This window comes from Vitis vinifera, chromosome 15 (assembly GCF_030704535.1).
Source record: "Vitis vinifera cultivar Pinot Noir 40024 chromosome 15, ASM3070453v1".
NCBI classification, from domain to species: domain Eukaryota; kingdom Viridiplantae; phylum Streptophyta; class Magnoliopsida; order Vitales; family Vitaceae; genus Vitis; species Vitis vinifera.
This window is the reverse complement of record NC_081819.1, coordinates 8,987,313-9,007,379: the sequence shown is the minus strand read 5'-3', so window position 1 is coordinate 9,007,379 and position 20,067 is coordinate 8,987,313. Positions and strand designations below refer to the sequence as shown.

At 34.5% G+C, this 20,067-nt stretch overlaps 2 long non-coding RNA genes across 2 annotated transcripts; one reads left to right on the top strand and one right to left on the bottom strand.

Moving 5' to 3' along the window:
• Window positions 1–235: 235 nt before the first annotated feature.
• On the bottom strand, window positions 236–2,065 carry LOC132255216 (uncharacterized). The gene is made up of 3 exons (XR_009467877.1): window positions 1,856–2,065; window positions 1,323–1,383; window positions 236–535 (listed from the first exon to the last, which is right to left on the bottom strand). It is a non-coding gene; the product is annotated as an uncharacterized LOC132255216 (long non-coding RNA).
• A 3,753-nt stretch (window positions 2,066–5,818) lies between these two features.
• On the top strand, window positions 5,819–7,010 carry LOC132255207 (uncharacterized). The gene is made up of 2 exons (XR_009467862.1): window positions 5,819–5,934; window positions 6,712–7,010. It is a non-coding gene; the product is annotated as an uncharacterized LOC132255207 (long non-coding RNA).
• The last annotated feature ends 13,057 nt before the right edge of the window (window positions 7,011–20,067 follow it).

The following is a 20,067-nucleotide window of genomic DNA, read 5'->3' as shown; positions in this document are numbered from 1 at the left end:
CAAACCTAGATGGTGTCCAAACGATGCGAAACCAAAGGATCATGTCCCAATGATTAGTTACAAATGGCAAAATGGAATGAGCATAGATAGTGTCACACCCCAAATTTTTTTTTTCTTATGATTATTATTTATTCTTCAACTAAAGAATTGATACTCAAATATAGTATAAGTGCTCTCAAAAATTTAAATGTTGAGTTCCTACTTGAATTTGTTCAAAAAGAGGATATAGAAAACCTGTTATAAAGAGTACATTCTGTATTAAACATTGTGACTATTAAGTTAACAAAATATGTTTTGTTTCACAAAAGAAACTTGTACAACATTAATTTACATATACCCAACCCCATTGTTTACTATGGGTGGCCCATACTACAAGTGTATCTAACAAATATATACATTACATCATTCCAACAAAAGGTGTAGTCTTGATACAAAAGGCATGGCCTCAAAAGACTTTCAATATGAGCAAACAGCATCCAATCACAGTAAAGCATTGCTCAAGCATTCTTTCCTGCATAGGTCTTCTGACCTGCATCTATAGGTGAAAGGAATAGGGTGAGTTCACAACTCAGTAGGAAACTTTATAACCATCCTAAGTATACCCTTAAAAAACCTTGAATTAAACGTTTAATAACATGCATGATAAACATTTCATAACCATTAACAAATGTGTAATCATGTCAAACATGTATGCATGTGTTTGTTGGTTTCATCATTGCTTTTCCCCATCCATCCTTTCACAACTGATAATTTGCTGACTCCCAACAATCTACACAGCACATATCAATGCTCCACAAGATACTCGATCAATATAAAATTGACTATTCTGGGACATCACCCAAGGGCAAGTCATACCCCGTGTCTTTTGGGACTCATACCCAAGGGCAGGACCAACCCCGTGTCTTTAGGGACTAAAACCCAGGGGCAGGACCAACCCCATACACCCACATCGGAGTGTCTTCCTCGAGGGCTTTAGGGACTTTCACCCAAGGACCCACGGTCCCACATAAACAATATATCAAATGATAAGGCCTGTAGCATCACATAAGCACTTCGCCACCAATAAATTCTCTGAATATGATCTGTGATAATTCCATATCCTTCTTGCAATGCAATCACACCATAAACCATTTTGACAACACAAAACCACGAATCTTCATACCAATATACGTTCCAACATCATGGCAACATTTCAATGCAATAAATCGAGATGCAATGACACTTTAAAAGATTTTATGAAATCATAAAAATAACATAAAATTCCAACAAATAATTCAAGGAAAGAAATCAGATACACCATAGAATAGCATAAAATTCCCTACCTTACACCGACGTCCTTTTTGTGTTTCTTCTAAGTAGGCGATCTTTGCCTATTACGAGGAACTGAAATGAAACAACATAATTTAGGTTTCCTAACCATGAAAATTTATATAGTTTATTGTTGCAAATTTTTAATTCTCACATTCTCTAATCTATATCCTACATGTTTTCAGATCAAATTTGAATTGAATTAAACAATATTTACAATGCATATTAATTTCCCTAATTAATTACCAAACACTAATTCTTTTGATTTTCTTAAAGCCTAACCTATTATCAAATCCCAAGTGTCCAAATAACCCAATTCATCACATGTTTACTAATCTATTTTTCAATCAAACCAAATTAAACAAAGATTTATGCTGATCTTACCATTAATAAAATACTTTAATCTTTAATTAATTGTGATTTTTAACTAAAACAGGTTTATAGCTAATTATACTCAACTTTTACACAATTTTTACCATTAATTCTATTCAACATGCCATTAGGAACCAAAATAAACGAAAATTACAAAATTAAACAACTTGCTTACCTCAAATCTACACTTTCTCTCTCTAGATTCTCTCTCTAACCCAAGTTGCTGCAGGTGAAATGGAGCAAAACGAGCTGCAGCCCCCTTATAAAGGGGTCTCCAAGCACCCAAGCATGAGGTGGCAGCCCACATGGCTGCCACCAATCCACCCAAGTAGGAGGTGGCATTCCACTAACTCAATTTTCCAAAATTTGCACTTTAGTCCTTCAAGTTATAAAAAATAAAACCCATAATTGCCCATTAGTTCTTTACGTTTTCATAACCTTAATTAGTCCCTAAGAACCTAATAAGCATGCTTAGGTCATTAACTAATCCCACTTAACCTTAATCAAAGTTTAATTCATAATTAAACATGATTATCACTAAACTAGTTTTAACATCTAATTAAGCAAGCTTAAAGTTAAGTACTAAAATAGTCATTAGTACTAGGTGTTACAGATAGAACCTAGAAAGCTGTCCCAATGATGAAAAACGAGTGGAATAGACAAATGAACTTAGATTAAACCTAGATTGTGTTCCAATGAAACGAAACAAAATGGAGGAAGTGTAAACATGCGCAAAACCTAGGATGGTGGCTAAACGGTGAGAAATTAAAGGAACAAACAATTTAGCTTAGATAACACCTAGGGGGCGTCCCAATGATGACAAACCAAAGTATAGAATGAATGACCTTAGAAAGAACCTACGATGTCGTCCAAAAATGAGAAAGAATAAACATCCATCAAACCTAGATGGTGTCCAAACGATGCGAAACCAAAGGAACTTGTCCCAATGATTAGTTACACACGGAAAAAAGGAATGAGCTTAGATAGAACCTAGAAAGCTGTCCCAATGACGAAAAACGAGTAGAACAAATAAATGAACTTAGGTAAAGTCCATATGGCGTTCCAATGATAGGAAACAAAAGGGATGAAGAATAAACATTGACAGAAGCTAGGATGAGGTCTAAACGATGAGAAATTAAAGGAACAAACAATTAAGCTTAGATAGCGCCTAGGGGGAGTTCCCATGATGACAAACCAAAGTAAAGAATGAATGACCTTAGAAAGAACCGACGATGTCGTCCCAAAATGAGAAACCAAATCAAGAAAGAATAAACTTCCATAAAACCTAGATGGTGTCCAAACGATGAGAAACCAAAGGATCAGGTCCCAATGATTAGTTACAAATGGAAAAAAGGACTGGATAGAACCTAGAAAGCTGTCCCAATGACGAAAAGCGAGTAGAATAAATAAATCAACTTAGATAAAATCTAGATGGCGTTCCAATAATGCAAACAAAAGGATGAAGAATAAATATAGACAGAACTAGGATGGTGTCTAAAGGGTGAGAAATTAAAGGAACAAACAATTAAGCTTAGATAGGGTCGAATGGGCATCCAAATGACGAAAAACGAGTAGAACAAGTAAATGATCTTTGATAGAACCTAGAAGGCGTTCTAATGATAGGAAACAAAAGGGATGAAGAATAAACATTGACAGAAGCTAGGATGAGGTCTAAACGATGAGAAATTAAAGGAACAAACAATTAAGCTTAGATAGCGCCTAGGGGGCGTTCCCATGATGACAAACCAAAGTAAAGAATGAATGACCTTAGAAAGAACCGACGATGTCGTCCCAAAATGAGAAACCAAATGGAGAAAGAATAAACTTCCATAAAACCTAGATGGTGTCCAAACGATGAGAAACCAAAGGATCAGGTCCTAATGATTAGTTACAAATGGAAAAAAGGACTGGATAGAACCAGAAAGCTGTCCCAATGACGAAAAGCGAGTAGAATAAATAAATCAACTTAGATAAAATCTAGATGGCGTTCCAATAATGCAAACAAAAGGATGAAGAATAAACATAGACAGAACTAGGATGGTGTCTAAACGGTGAGAAATTAAAGGAACAAACAATTAAGCTTAGATAGGGTCGAATGGGCATCCCAATGACGAAAAACGAGTAGAACAAGTAAATGATCTTGGATAAAACCTAGATGGCGTTCCAATGATAGGAAACAAAAGGGATGAAGAATAAACAAAGATAGAACCTAGTATCGTGTCTAAACGGTGAGAACTTAAAGGAACAAACAATTAAGCTTAGATAGGGCCTAATGGGCGTCCCAATGATGAAAAACCAAAGTAAAGAATGAATGACCTTAGAAAGAACCTACGATGTCATCCCAAAATGAGAAACCAAATAGACAAAGAATAAACTTCCATCCAAGGGATTGTGTCGAAACGATGAGACACCAAAGGTTCATCTCACAATGATTAGTTACAAATCGAAAAAAGTAATGAGCTTAGATAGGGCCAAAGGGGCGTGCCAATGATGACAAATCAAAGGAAAGAATGAATGACCTTAGAACCTACAATGTCGTCCCAAAGAAGAGAAACCAAAGGAAGAATAAACATCCATCAAACCTAGATGGTGTCCACCCAATTAGAAACCAAAGGTTCGTGTCCTAATGATTAGTTACAAATGGAAAAATGGAACGAGCATAGATAGAACCTAAAAAGTTGTCCCAATGATGAAAAACGAGTGGAACAAAGCAATGAACTTAGATCAAACCTAAATGGTATTCCAATGATAGCAAACAAAAGGGATGAAGAATAAAAATAGACAGAACCTAGGATGGTGTCTAAATGGTGAGAAATTAAATGAACAAACAATTAAGCTTAGATAGGGCCTAGGGGGCGTCCCCATGATGACAAACCAAAGTAAAGAATAATGACCTTAGAAAGAACCTATGATGTCGTCCCAAAGATGAGAAACCAAAGGGAGAAAGAATAAACTTCCATCAAACCTAGATAGTATCGAGCAAGTGAGAAACATAAGTTTCGTGCCCGAATGATTAGTTACAAATGGAAAAAAGTAATCAGCTAAGATAGAACATAGAAAGCTGTCCCAATGACGAAAATTGAGTAGAACAAACAAATGAACTGAGAGTAGGAAGAGGTCTAAACGATGACAAATTAAAGGAACAAACAATTAACCTTAGATAGCGCCTAGGGTGCGTCCCCATCATGACAAGCCATTGTAAAGAATGAATGACCTTAGAAAGAACCAACGATGTCGTCCCAAAATGAGAAACCAAATGGAGAAAGAATATGTAACACCTAGTACTAATGACTATTTTAGTACTTAACTTTAAGCTTGCTTAATTAGATGTTAAAACTAGTTTAGTGCTAATCATGTTTAATTATGAATTAAACTTTGATTAAGGTTAAGTGGGATTAGTTAATGACCTAAGCATGCTTATTAGGTTCTTAGGGATTAATTAAGGTTATGAAAACCTAAAGGACTAATGGGCAATTATGGGTTTTATTTTTATAACTTGAAGGACTAAAGTGCAAATTTTGGAAATTTGAGTTAGTGGAATGCCACCTCCTACTTGGGTGGATTGGTGGCAGCCATGTGGGCTGCCACCTCATGCTTGGGTGCTTGGAGACCCCTTGATAAGGGGGCTGCAGCTCGTTTTGCACCATTTCACCTGCAGCAACTTGGGTTAGAGAGAGAATCTAGAGAGAGAAAGTGTAGATTTGAGGTAAGCAAGTTGTTTAATTTTGTAATTTTCGTTTATTTTGGTTCCTAATGGTATATTGAATAGAACTAACGGTAAAAATTGTGTAAAAGTTGAGTATAATTAGCTATAAACCTGTTTTAGTTAAAAATCACAATTAATTAAAGATTAAAGTATTTTAAGTTAAGTATTTTATTAATGGTAAGATCAGCATAAATCTTTGTTTAATTTGGTTTGATTGAAAAATAGATTAGTAAACATGTGATGAATTGGGTTATTTGGACACTTGGGATTTGTTAATAGGTTAGGCTTTAAGAAAATCAAAAGAATTAGTGTTTGGTAATTAATTAGGGAAATTAATATGCATTGTAAATATTGTTTAATTCAATTCAAAATTTGATCTGTAAACATGTAGGATATAGATTAGAGAATGTGAGAATTAAAAATTTACAACAATAAACTATATAAATTTTCATGGTTAGGAAACCTAAATTATGTTGTTTCATTTCAGTTCCTCGTAATAGGCAAAGATCGCCTACTTAGAAGAAACACAAAAAGGAAGTCGGTGTAAGGTAGGGAATTTTATGCTATTCTATGGTGTATCTGATTTCTTTCCTTGAATTATTTGTTGGAATTTTATGTTGTTTCTATGATTTCATAAAATCTTTTAAAGTGTCATTGCATCTCGGTTTATTGCATTGAAATGTTACCATGATGTTGGAACGTATATTGGTATGAAGATTCGTGGTTTTGTGTTGTCGAAATGGTTTATGGTGTGATTGCATTGCAAGAAGGATATGGAATTATCACAGATTATATTCAGAGAATTTATTGGTGGCGAAGTGCTTATGTGATGCTACAGGCCTTATCATTTGTTATATTGTTTATGTGGGACCGTGGGTCCTTGGGTGAAAGTCCCTAAAGCCCTCGAGGAAGACACTCCGATGTGGGTGTATGGGGTTGGTCCTGCCCCTGGGTTTTAGTCCCTAAAGACACGGGGTTGGTCCTGCCCTTGGGTATGAGTCCCAAAAGACACGGGGTATGACTTGCCCTTGGGTGATGTCCCAGAATAGTCATTATTATATTGATCGAGTATCTTGTGGTGCATTGATATCTGCTGTGCAGATTGTTGGGAGTCAGCAAATTATCAGTTTTGAAAGGATGGATGGGGAAAAGCAATGATGAAACCAACAAACCATGTTTGACATGATTACACATTTGTTAATGGTTATGAAATGTTTATCATGCATGTTATTAAACGTTTAATTCAAGGTTTTTAAGGGTATACTTAGGATGGTTATAAACTTTCCTACTGAGTTGTGAACTCACCCTATTCCTTCCACCTATAGATGCAGGTCAGAAGACCTATGCAGGAAAGAATGCTTGAGCAATGCTTTACTGTGATTGGATGCTGTTTGCTCATATTGAAAAGTCTTTTGAGGCCATGCCTTTTGTATCAAGACTACACCTTTTGTTGGAATGATGCAATGTATATATTTGTTAGATACACTTGTAGTATGGGCTACCCATAGTAAACAATGGGGTTTGGTATATGTAAATTAATGTTGTACAAGTTTCTTTTGTGAAACAAAACATATTTTGTTAACTTAATAGTCACAATGTTTAATACAGGATGTACTCTTTATAACAGGTTTTCCATATCCTCTTTTTGAACAAATTCAAGTAGGAACTCAACATTTAAATTTTTGAGAGCACTTATACTATGTTTGAGTATCAATTCTTTAGTTGAAGAATAAATAATTATAATCATAAAAAAAAAAAAAAAAAAAATTGGGGTGTGACAAGTTTGAGCTCCATAATTTCCAGGAACTTGTGATGGAACAAATTTCCATGTTGCATTCCCAAATGTGCCAGAACCCATTCTTCTGCTTTCATTGGCACCAAACTTATCAACCTCACCATTGGCAAAGCTATTGTCACCATCAGCATTGATAGTAGAGTTTGGTAAAACAAAGACTATGAATAATTAAGGAAAATACCCAAAAGGGGGGGGGGGGGGGGGGGGTGGTGAATTGGGTTTTTCAAAATCTTTTTCCACACAATAATATATGCACAAAATAAATAAAGGAAATAGATAAAGTTAGAGAATTCAAAACATATTGTACAAGTTTGGTATATGTAAATTAATGTTGTACAAGTTTCTTTTGTGAAACAAAACATATTTTGTTAACTTAATAGTCACAATGTTTCATATAGGATGTACTCTTTATAACAGGTTTTCCATATCCTCTTTTTGAACAAATTCAAGTAGGAACTCAACATTTAAGTTTTTGAGAGCACTTATACTGTATTTTGAGTATCAATTGTTTAGTTGAAGAATAAATAATAAATAATACTAATCATAAAAAAAAAAAATTGGGGTGTGACAGAATAAACTTCCATAAAACCTAGATGGTGTCCAAACGATGAGAAACCAAAGGATCAGGTCCCAATGATTAGTTACAAATGGAAAAAAGGACTGGATAGAACCTAGAAAGCTGTCCCAATGACGAAAAGCGAGTAGAATAAATAAATCAACTTGGATAAAATCTAGATGGCGTTCCAATAATGCAAACAAAAGGTTGAAGAACCGACGATGTCGTCCCAAAATGAGAAAGAATAAACTTCCATAAAACCTAGATGGTGTCCAAACGATGAGAAACCAAAGGATCATGTCACAATGATTAGTTACAAATGGAAAAATGGAATGAGCATATATAGAACCTAGAAACCTGTCCCAATGATGAAAAACGAGTGGAATAGACAAATGAACTTAGATTAAACCTAGATGGTGTTCCAATGATAGGAAACAAAATGGATGAAGTATAAACATACACAGAACCTAGGATGGTGTCTAAACGGTGAGAAATTAAAGGAACAAACAATTAATTAGATAGGGTCGAATGGGCATCCCAATGACGAAAAACGAGTAGAACAAGTAAATGATCTTGGATAAAACCTAGATGGCGTTCCAATATTAGGAAACAAAAGGGATGAAGAATAAACAAAGATAGAACCTAGTATCATGTGTAAACGGTGAGAATTTAAAGGAACAAACAATTAAGTTAGATAGGGCCTAATGGGCTTCCCAATGATGACAAACCAAAGTAAAGAATGAATGACCTTAGAAAGACCCTACGATGTCATCCCAAAATGAGAAACCAAATAGACAAAGAATAAACTTCCATCCAAGGGATTGTGTCGAAACGATGAGACACCAAAGGTTCATGTCCCAATGATTAGTTACAAATCGAAAATAGTAATGAGCTTAGATAGGGCCAAAGGGGCGTGCCAATGATGACAAATCAAAGGAAAGAATGAATGACCTTAGAACCTACAATGTCGTCCCAAAGAATAGAAACCAAAGGAAGAAAGAATAAACATCCATCAAACCTAGATGGTGTCCACCCAATTAGAAACCCAAGCTTCTTGTCCTAATGATTAGTTACAAATAGAAAAATGGAACGAGCATACATAGAACCTAAAAAGTTGTCCCAATGATGAAAAACGAGTGGAACAAAGCAATGAACTTAGATCAAACCTAAATGGTATTCCAATGATAGCAAACAAAAGGGATGAAGAATAAAAATAGATAGAACCTAGGATGGTGTCTAAATGGTGAGAAATTAAATGAACAAACAATTAAGCTTAGATAGGGCCTAGGGGGTGTCCCCATGATGACAAACCAAAGTAAAGAATAATGACCTTAGAAAGAACCTATGATGTCGTCCCAAAGATGAGAAACCAAAGGGAGAAAGAATAAACTTCCATCAAACCTAGATAGTATCGAGCAAGTGAGAAACATAAGTTTCGTGTCCCAATGATTAGTTACAAATGGAAAAAAGTAATCAGCTAAGATAGAACCTAGAAAGCTGTCCCAATGACGAAAATTGAGTAGAACAAACAAATGAAATGAGATTAGGATGAGGTCTAAATGATGAGAAATTAAAGGAACAAACAATTAAGCTTAGATAGCGCCTAGGGTGCATCCCCATCATGACAAACCAAAGTAAAGAATGAATGACCTTAGAAAGAACCGACGATGTCATCCCAAAATGAGAAACCAAATGGAGAAAGAATAAACTTCCATAAAACCTAGATGGTGTCTAAACGATGATTAGTTATGAATGGAAAAAAGGAATGAGCTTAGATAGAACCAAGAAAGCTGTCCCAATGACGAAAAACGAGTAGAACAAATAAATGAACTTAGATAAAATTTAGATGGCGTCCAGTGACAAAAAACAACAGGGATGAAGAATAAACATCGATAGAACCTACGATGGTTTCTAAACGATGAGAAATTAAAGGAACAAAATATTAAGCTTAGATAGGGCCTGTCCGCGTTCCAATGATCACAAACCAAGGTAAAGAATAAATGACCTTAGAAAGAACATACGATGTCCCAAAATGAGGAAGAATAAACTTCCTTTAAACCTAGATTGTTTCCAAACGATGAGAAACTGAATGATTAGTTACAAATGATAAAAACACATCAATTAAGATAGAACCTAGAAAGTTGTCCCAATGAAGAAAAACGAGTGGAACTAACCAATGAACTTAGCAAAATCCGAGATTGCCTTCTAATGATAGGAAACCAAAGGGATGAAGAATAAACATTGATAGAACCTAGGATGGTGTCTAAACATTGAGAAATTAAAGGAACATACAATTAAGCTTAGATAGGGCCTAGGGGGCTTTCCAATGATGACAAACGAAAGAAAAGAATGAATGACCTTAGAAAAAACCTATGACGTCGTCCCCAATATGAGAAACTAAAGGGAGAAGGAATAAACTTCCATAAAACCTAGATGGTGTCCAAACAATGAGAAACCAAACGATCATGTCCCAATGATTAGTTACAAATGGAAAAAAGGAACGAGCTTCGAAAGAACCTAGAAAGTTGTCCTTATGATGAAAAACAAATGAACTTAAATAATACCTAGATGGCGTTCGAATGATAGGAAACAAAAGGGATGAAGAATTAACATAGATAAAACCTAGGATGGTGTCCAAACGATGAGAACTTAAAGGAAAAAACAATTAAGCTTAGATAGGGCCTAGGGGGCGACCCAATGATGACAAACGAAAGAAAAGAATGAATGACCTTAGAAAAAACCTATGATGTCGTCCCCAATATGAGAAACCGAAGGGAGAAAGAATAAACTTTCATAAAACCTAGATGGCGTCCAAACGATGAGAAACCAAAGGATCATGTCCCAATGACTAGTTATTAATGGAAAAAAGGAATGAGCTTCGATCGAACCTAGAAACCTGTCCCAATGATGAAAAAATGCAGGAACAAAAAACTGAACTTATATAAAACCTAGATGGTGTTCCAATGATAGTAAACAAAAGGGATGAAGAATAAATATAGATAGGACCCTAGGATGGTTTCCAAATGACGAGAAATTAAAGGAAAAAACAATTAACCTTAGATAGGGCATAGGGGGCGTCCCAATGATGACAGACCCAAGGAAAGAATGAATGACCTTAGATAGAACCTATGATATCATCCCAAAGATGAGAAAACCAAAGGGAGAAAGAATAAACTAGATGATGTCCAAACAATGAGAAACCTAAGGGAGAAAGAATAAACTTGAATAAAACCTTGATGGTGTCCAAACGATGAGAAACCAAAGCTTCATGTCCGAATGATTAGTTACAAATGGAAAAAAGGAATGAGCTTAGATAGAACCTAGAAAGCAGTCCCAACGATTGAAAACAAGTGGAACAAACAAATGAACTTAGATATAACCTAGATGCCATTCCAATAATAGGAAACGAAAGGGATGAAGAATAAAAATAGACAAAACCTAGGATGGTGTCTAAACGATGAGAGATTAAAGGAACATACAATTAAGCTTAGATATGGCCTACGGGGCGTCCCAATAATGACAAACCAAATTAAAGAATCAATGACCATAGAAAGAAGCTACAAAGTTGTCACAAAGATGAGAAACCAAAGGGAGAAAGAATAAACTTCCATCAAACCTAGATGGTGTCCAAACAATGAGAAACCAAAGGATCATGTCCCAATGATTAGTTACAAATGGAAAAAAGGAATGAGCTTCGATAGAACCTAGAAATTTGTCCCTATGATGAAAAACCTAGATGGCGTTCGAATGAAAGGAAACAAAAGGGACGAAGAATTAACATAGATAAAACCTAGGATGGTGTCCAAACGATGAGAAATTAAATTAAAAAACAATTAAGCTTAGATAGGGCCTAGGGGGCGTCCCAATGATGACAAACGAAAGAAAAGAATGAATAACCTTAGAAAAAACCTATGATGTCGTCCCCAATATGAGAAACCAAAGGGAGAAAGAATAAACTTCCATAAAACCTAGATGGCGTCCGAATGATGAGAAACCAAAGGATCATGTCCCGATGACTAGTTATTAATGGAAAAAAGGAATGAGCTTCGATCGAACCTAGAAACCTATCCCAATGACGAAAAAATGGAGGAACAAAAAAATGAACTTAGATAAAACCTAGATGGTGTTCCAATAGTAAACAACAAGGATGAGGAATAAATATAGATAGGACCTAGGATGGTTTCCAAAGGACGAGAAATTAAAGGAAAAAACAATTAACCTTAGATAGGGCCTAGGGGGTGTCCCAATGATGACAGACCCAAGGAAAGAATGAATGACCTTAGATAGAACCTATGATGTCGTCCCAAAGATGAGAAAACCAAAGGGAGAAAGAATAAACTAGATGATGTCCAAACAATGAGAAACCTAAGAGAGAAAGAATAAACTTGCATAAAACCTTGATGGTGTCCAAACGATGAGAAACCAAAGCTTCGTGTCCGAATGATTAGTTACAAATGGAAAAAAGGAATGAGCTTCGATAGAACCTAGAAAGTTGTCCCTATGATGAAAAACAAATGAACTTAAATAATAAATAGATGGCGTTCGAATGAAAGGAAACAAAAGGGATGAAGAATTAACATAGATAAAACCTAGGATGGTGTCCAAAAGATGAGAAATTAAATTAAAAAACAATTAAGCTTAGATAGGGCCTAGGGGGCGTCCCAATGATGACAAACGAAAGAAAAGAATGAATAACCTTAGAAAAAACCTATGATGTCGTCCCCAATATGAGAAACCAAAGGGAGAAAGAATAAACTTCCATAAAACCTAGATGCCGTCCGAACGATGAGAAACCAAAGGATCATGTCCCAATGACTAGTTATTAATGGAAAAAAGGAATGAGCTTCGATCGAACCTAGAAACCTGTCCCAATGATGAAAAAATGGGGGAACAAAAAAATGAACTTAGATAAAACCTAGATGGTGTTCCAATAGTAAACAACAAGGATGAAGAATAAATATAGATAGGAGCTAGGATGGTTTCCAAAGGACGAGAAATTAAAGGAAAAAACAATTAACCTTAGATAGGGCCTAGGGGGTGTCCCAATGATGATAGACCCAAGGAAAGAATGAATGACCTTAGATAGAATCTATGATGTCGTCCTAAAGATGAGAAAACCAAAGGGAGAAAGAATAAACTAGATGATGTCCAAACAATGAGAAACCAAAGGGAGAAAGAATAAACTTGCATAAAACCTTGATGGTGTCCAAACGATGAGAAACCAAAGCTTCATGTCCGAATGATTAGTTACAAATGGAAAAAAGGAATGAGCTTAGATAGAACCTAAAAAGCAGTCCCAACGATTGAAAACAAGTGGAACAAACAAATGAACTAAGATATAACCTAGATGCCATCCCAATAATAGGAAACGAAAGGGATGAAGAATAAACATAGATAGAACCTAGGATAGTGTCTAAACGATGAGAAATTAAAGGAACAAAAAATTAAGCTTTGATAGGGCCTATGGGGCGTCCAATGATGAGAAACCAAAAGGAAAGAATGAATGACCTTACAAAGAAGCTACGATGTCGTCCCAAAGATGAGAAACCAAAGGGAGAAAGAATAAACTTCCACCAAACCTAGATGGTGTCCAAACAGTGAGAAAGAAAAGGTTCGTGTCACAATGATTAGTTACAAATGGAAAAATGGAAAAATGGAATGAGGATATATAGAACCTAGAAAGTTGTCCTAATGATGAAAAACGAGTGGAACAAACAAATGAACTTAGATAAAACCTAGAACGCGTTCCAATGATAGGAAACAAAAGGGATGAAGAATAAACATAGATAGAACCTAGGATGGTGTGTAAACAATGAGAAATTAAAGCAACAAACAATTAGGCCTACATAGGGCCTAGGGGGCGGTCCAATGATGACAAACCAAAGTAAAGAATGAATCACCTTAGAAAGAACCTACGATGTCGTCCCAAAATGAGAAACCAAATGGAGAAAAATAAACTTCCATCAAACCTAGATGGTGTCCAAACGATGAGAAACCAAAGGCAAAAGTCCCAAACACTAAATGAGCTTAGAAAGAACCTATGAGGTCATCCCAACGATGAGAAACCAAAGGGAGAAAGAATAAACTTCCATAAAACCTAGATGGTGTCCAAACCATGAGAAACCAAACGATCATGTCCCAATGATTAGTTACAAATGGAAAAAAGGAATGACCTTCGATAGAACCTGGAATGCTGTCCTAGTGATGAAAAACGAGTGGAAAAAAAATAATGAACTTAGATAAAACCTAAATGGTGTTCCAATCATAGGAAAGAAAAGGGATGAAGAATAAACATAGAACCTAGGATGTTGTCCAAACGATGAGAAATTAAAGTAACAAATAATTGAGCTTAGATAGGGCCTAGGGGGCGTCCCAATGATGACAAACCAGACTAAAGAATGAATCACCTTAGAAAGAACATACGATGTCTTCAAAAAATGAGAAACCAAATGGAGAAAGAATAAACATCCGTCAAACCTAGATGGTGTCCAAACAATGAGAAACCAAAGGCAAAAGTCCCAACAAGTAGTTACAAATGGAAAAAAGGAATGACCTTAGATAGAACCCAGAATGCTGTCCCATTTATGAAAAATGAGTGGAACAAACAAATGAACTTAGATAATACCTAGATCGCGTTCCAATGATAGGAAACAAAAGGGATGAAGAATAAACATAGATAGAACCTAAGACATGGTCTAAACGATGAGAAATTAAACGAAAAAACAATAAAGCTTTCATAGGGCCTAGGGCGCATCCTAATGATGACAAGCCAAAGTAAAGAATGAATGACCTTACAAAGAACGTACGATCTCGTCCCAAAGATAAGAAACCAAATGGAGAAAGAATAAACTTCCATCAAACCTAGATGGTTTCCAAAGAATGAGAAACGAAAAGATCATGTCCCAGTGATTAGTTACCAATGGGAAAAAGGAATGGCTTAGATAGAACCTAGAAAGCTGTCCCAATGATGAAAAACGAGTGGAACAAAAAAATGAACTTAGATTAAACCTAGATGGTGTTCCAATGATAAGAAACAAAAGGGATGAAGAATAAACATAGATAGAACCTAAGATGGTGTCCAAATGATGAGAAATTAAAGAAACTAAAAATTGAGCTTAGATAGGGCCTAGGGGGGCGTCCCAATGATGACAAACCCAAGGAAAGAATGAATGACCTTAGAAAGAAGCTACAATGTCGTCCCAAAGATGAGAAACCAAAGGGAGAAAGAATAAACTTCCATAAAACCTAGATGTTGTCCAAACGATAAGAAACCAAAGGATCATGTCCCAATGATTAGTTACAAATTGAAAAAAGGAATAAGCTTTAGATAGAACCTAAAAAGTTGTCCCAATGATGAAAAACGAATGCAACAAACAAATGAACTTAGATAAAACCTAGATCGTGTTCCAATGATAGAAATAAAAGGATTGAAGAATAAACTTAGATAGAACCTAAGATGGTGCCCAAACTATGAGACATTAAAGAAACAAATAATTAAACATAGATAGGTTCTACGGGGCGTCCCAATGATGACAAACCAAAGGAAACAGTGAATGACTTGAAATAGAACCTACGAATTCTTCCCAAAGATGAGAAACCAAATGGAGAAAGAATAAACTTCCATAAAACCTTGGATGGTTGCCAAACGATGAGAAACCAAAGGAACAAACTATTAAATTTAGATAGGACAGTGCTTCAATAACTTTTGAAGATGCAAGGTACAATCCCAATGACATGTTAGCTTTTGTTGTATCCATGAATGATTCTAATAGTGATAGTGATTATGAGTTAAATTCGTACAGAGTCGAATTCTTTGATAACCTTGTTCGATATTGACTCTTGTTTTTGTGTTGGGAATTTTGTTCTAATTTTTATTTGAACATAGAAATCTTTTTACATATTGGCTTTCTCTCCATCAAAATTCAAGAGTTGTTGTGCAATCAAACGTACATCTAAAAAGTGTTTAAGCGGTTAATCCAACTCAAGTGGTTTTAGTTCTCTTAATTGGCAAGAAAAGTCCTGTTGAGTTTAGAAATGAATTTAAATTCAACTCTAATTTGGAAACCCTTAGATACCAAAATCCTCATGGCTTTTGCCTCTAAATACTTACCTTATAACCCTTTGAAGGTTAGAGATTCGGGCAAAAAGATCATAGAGGTCTTGGAGATTATTAAAAACCACTCATCCTTTGGAGGTGATACCATTTTCAGGAAATAAAACGGTAAGTTAACAACATAAGTTCGCCACTAAAACGATAAGAAATTTCTCCCTTTAAAGATAAGAAATATTAATAAAGCGCACCACTCATAAGAATCCATCTTAAAGATAAAGAGAAAATGGAGATAAAATGTAGGATAGTGTAGCGAAGATGAGAAACTAAAGGAAAAAAGAAGAAACATGGATAAAACCTAGGATGACGTTCCAATGATGAGAAATGAAATAAACAAAGAATAAACTAACATAGAACATAGGATGGTGTCCTAATGATGAGAAACAAGAAGAAATACAAAGAAACCTAGATAGAACCTAGGAGGGTGTCGCAATGATGAGAAACCAAATAGACAAAATATTAAGCTTATATTGAACCTATCATCTTTCCAATGATATATGAAACCAAATGAAAAAAGAAAAAACTTAGGACGATGTCCCAATAATTAGAAACAAACGTAATAGAAAAGATACTTAGAACCTAGAATGACATCCGAATAATTAGAAATCAAATGAAACAAATATTAAATTGAGAATGAACATAGGATTTTATCAGAATGATGAGAAAGCAAAGGAACAAACGTTTAAGCTCAAATAGAACCTAGGATAGTTATCCACTTATCAGAAACCAAATGAACAAAGAATAAACTGAGATAGAAACTAGAATGGTTTCCCAATGATGAGAAACAAATGTAATAAAGAAGAAACATAGATACATCTTAGGATGGTGTCCCAATGATGAAAAACCAAATGAGCAAAGAATAAATCGAGATATAACCTATGATGGTGTCCTAAATGACAAGAAAAAAAAAGAGAGCATATGATTAAGTGTAGAAAGAACCTAGGATGGAGTCCCAACGATGACAAACCAAAGGAAAAAACAATTAAGCTGAAATAAACCTAGGATAGCGTTCCACTGATCAGAAACCAAATGAACAAAGAATAAACAGAAACAGAAACTAGAATGGTGTCCCACTTATGAGAATCGAAAGTAACAAATAAGAAACTTAGATACAACTTAGGATAGTACCCAATGTTAAGAACCCAAATAAACAAAAAATAAATTGAGATAGAACCTAAGATGGTGTCCCAATGATGAGAAACCAAAGGACAAATTGATTAACTTTAGAAAGAACCTCCCAATATTGAGAAATCAAAGGAACAAACGATTATGTTTATATAGAACCTAGTTACGCATCCCAATGATGATAAACAAAATGAACAAAGAATAAACAAAACCTATGATGGTGTCCCAATGATGAGAAAATAAAGTAACAAAGAAGAAACTTAGATAGAATCTGGGAACCAATCCCAATGATGAGAAACAAAAAGGAAGAAAAAAGAAACTTAGATTCAGCCTAAGATGCAATCCTATTGATGAGTAACAAAAGGAACTAACGTTTAAGCTATAAGATAGAACCAAGAATGGAATCATAGGAAAACAAATAAACAAAGAATACATGATATAACCTAGGATAGTGTCCCAATGATGAGAAACCAAAGGAACAAACATCAAACTTAAATCAAACCTATGATCGTGTCCCAATGTTGAGAAAGTAAAGGAACAAACGATTAAGGATAATTAGAAAGTAGAATGGTGTCCCAATGATGAGAAACAAAACTAACAAAAAGCAAACTTAGATAGAACTTAGGATGACGTCCCAATAATTAAAAACCAGATGAACAAAGAATAAATTGAGAAAGAGCCTAGGATGGTGTCCCAATGATGAGAAAATGAAGGAACAAATGATTAAGCTTAGAAAGAACCTAGGATAGCATTCCATTGATCAGAAACCAAATGAACAAAGATTAAACTGATATAGAAACTAGAATGGTGTCCTAATGATCAAAAACAAAAGTAATAAAGAAGAAACTTGGATACAACCTAGAATGGTGTTCCAATGATGAGAAACCAAATTAACAAAAAATAAACTGAGTTAGAATATAGGATGGTGTCCCAATGACGAGAAACCAAAGGAACAAATGATTAAGTTTTGAAACAACCTGTGATGGCTTCCCAATGATGAGAAACCAAAGGAACAAACAATTATCTTTATATAAAACCTAGTTTTGCATCCCAATGATGAGAAACGAAATGAACAAAGAATAACATGTGATAAAAATATATGATGGTGTCTCAATGAGGAGAAAAAAAAGTACCAAGAAGAAATTTAGATAGAATCTGAGATGGTTTCCCAATGATTAGTAACCAAAGGAACAAAGAAGAAACTTCGATTCACCCTAGGATGTAGTCCTATTGATGAGAACAAAAGGAACCAACGTTTAAGCTTTAGATAGAACTTAAGATGGCATCCCAATAATGTGAAAGTAAATAAAAAATAATAATAACATTAGATAGAACCCAGGATATTGTCCTAAGGATGAGAAACCAAAGGAATAAGCATCAAACTAAAATCAAACCAATGATGGTGTCCTAATATTCAGTAACTAAAGAAACAAATGATTAAGTTAGATAGAACCAAGGATGACGCCCCAATGATGAAAAACCAAACAAAGAAATAATAAACTAAGATAGAACAGAGGATGGTGTCCTAATGATGAGAAACCAAAGGAACAAAGAAGAAACCTAAATAGAAGCAAGGAGGGTGTCACAATGATGAGAAACCAAACGAACAAACGATTAAACTTATACAAAACCTAGGATGTCTTCCCAATGATATGAAACCAAACAAACAAAGAATAAATTGAGAAAGAACCTAAGTTGTTCCCAATAATTAGAAACCAAATGATTAAGCACAGATAGAACCTAGGATGGCGTCCCAATAATTAGAAACCAAATGAACATAGAATAAACTAATAAAGAACTTAGGAGGGTGTCCCAATGATGAGAAACCAATGGAACAAACAATTAAGCTTAAATAGAACCTAGGATAACATTCCACTTATCAGACACAAAATGAACAAAGAATAAAACGAAATAGGAATTAATGGTGTTGCAATGATAAAAAGCAAAAGAAACAAATACGAAACTTAGATACAACCTAGGATGTTGTCTCAATAATGAGAAACCACATGAATAAAGAATAAACTGTGTTAGAATCTTGGATGGTGCTCCATTGACAAGAAACAAAGGAACAAACGATTAAATTTAGAAACAGCCTAGGATTGTGTCCCAATGATGAGAAACCAATGGAACACAAGATTATGTTTAGATAGAACCTAGCTTTGCCTCCGAATGATGAGAAACGAAATAAACACAGAATAAACTGAGGTACAACCTATGATGTTGTCCCAATGATGAAAAACAATAGTAACAAAGAAGAAACTTACATAGAACCTAGGATGGTGTCTAAATGATGAGAAACCAAATGAAGAGAGAAGAAACTTATATTCAATCTAGGATGCAGTCCTATTGATGAGAAACGAAATGAACTAACATTTACTTATATTAGAACCTACGATGGCGTCCCAATGACGGGAAAGCAAAATAAACAAAGAATAAACTTATATAGAACCTAGGATATTATCCCAATGATGAGAAAACTAATAATTTTTTAAACCTCAACTAAATATGAGATAAACTGAAAAACTAAACAAAACATAATGATTTTTAAAGGAAACTAAACTAAGCATAATATCAATGAACATACTAATAATTTTTAAAAACCAAACTAAACATGAGATCAACAAAATAACCAAACTAATTATTTTAAAAACTAAACTAAGCATAATATCAACAAAGAAACTAAACTAATAATTTTTCAAAACTAAATTAAGCATGAGATTAAAAAAAAATAACCATGCTAATCATTTTTAAAATAAACTAAACTAAGCACAATATCAACAAAGCACCCAAATTAATAATTTTTTACAAACTAAACTAAACATGACATTAATGGAATAACCACATAACTAATGATTTTTAAAAGAAACTAAGCTAAGTATGATATCAACAAAGCAACCAATTTAATAATTTTTATAAACTAAACTAAGTATAAGATGAAAGGAATAACCAAACTAATAATCTTAAAAGAAACTAAACAAATCATAATATGAACAAAACAACCAAAGTAATAATTTTTCAAAACTAAACTAAACATGAGATTAACTGACTTTTTAAAGGAAACTAAACTTAGTATAATATCATGAAAGTAAGCGAAC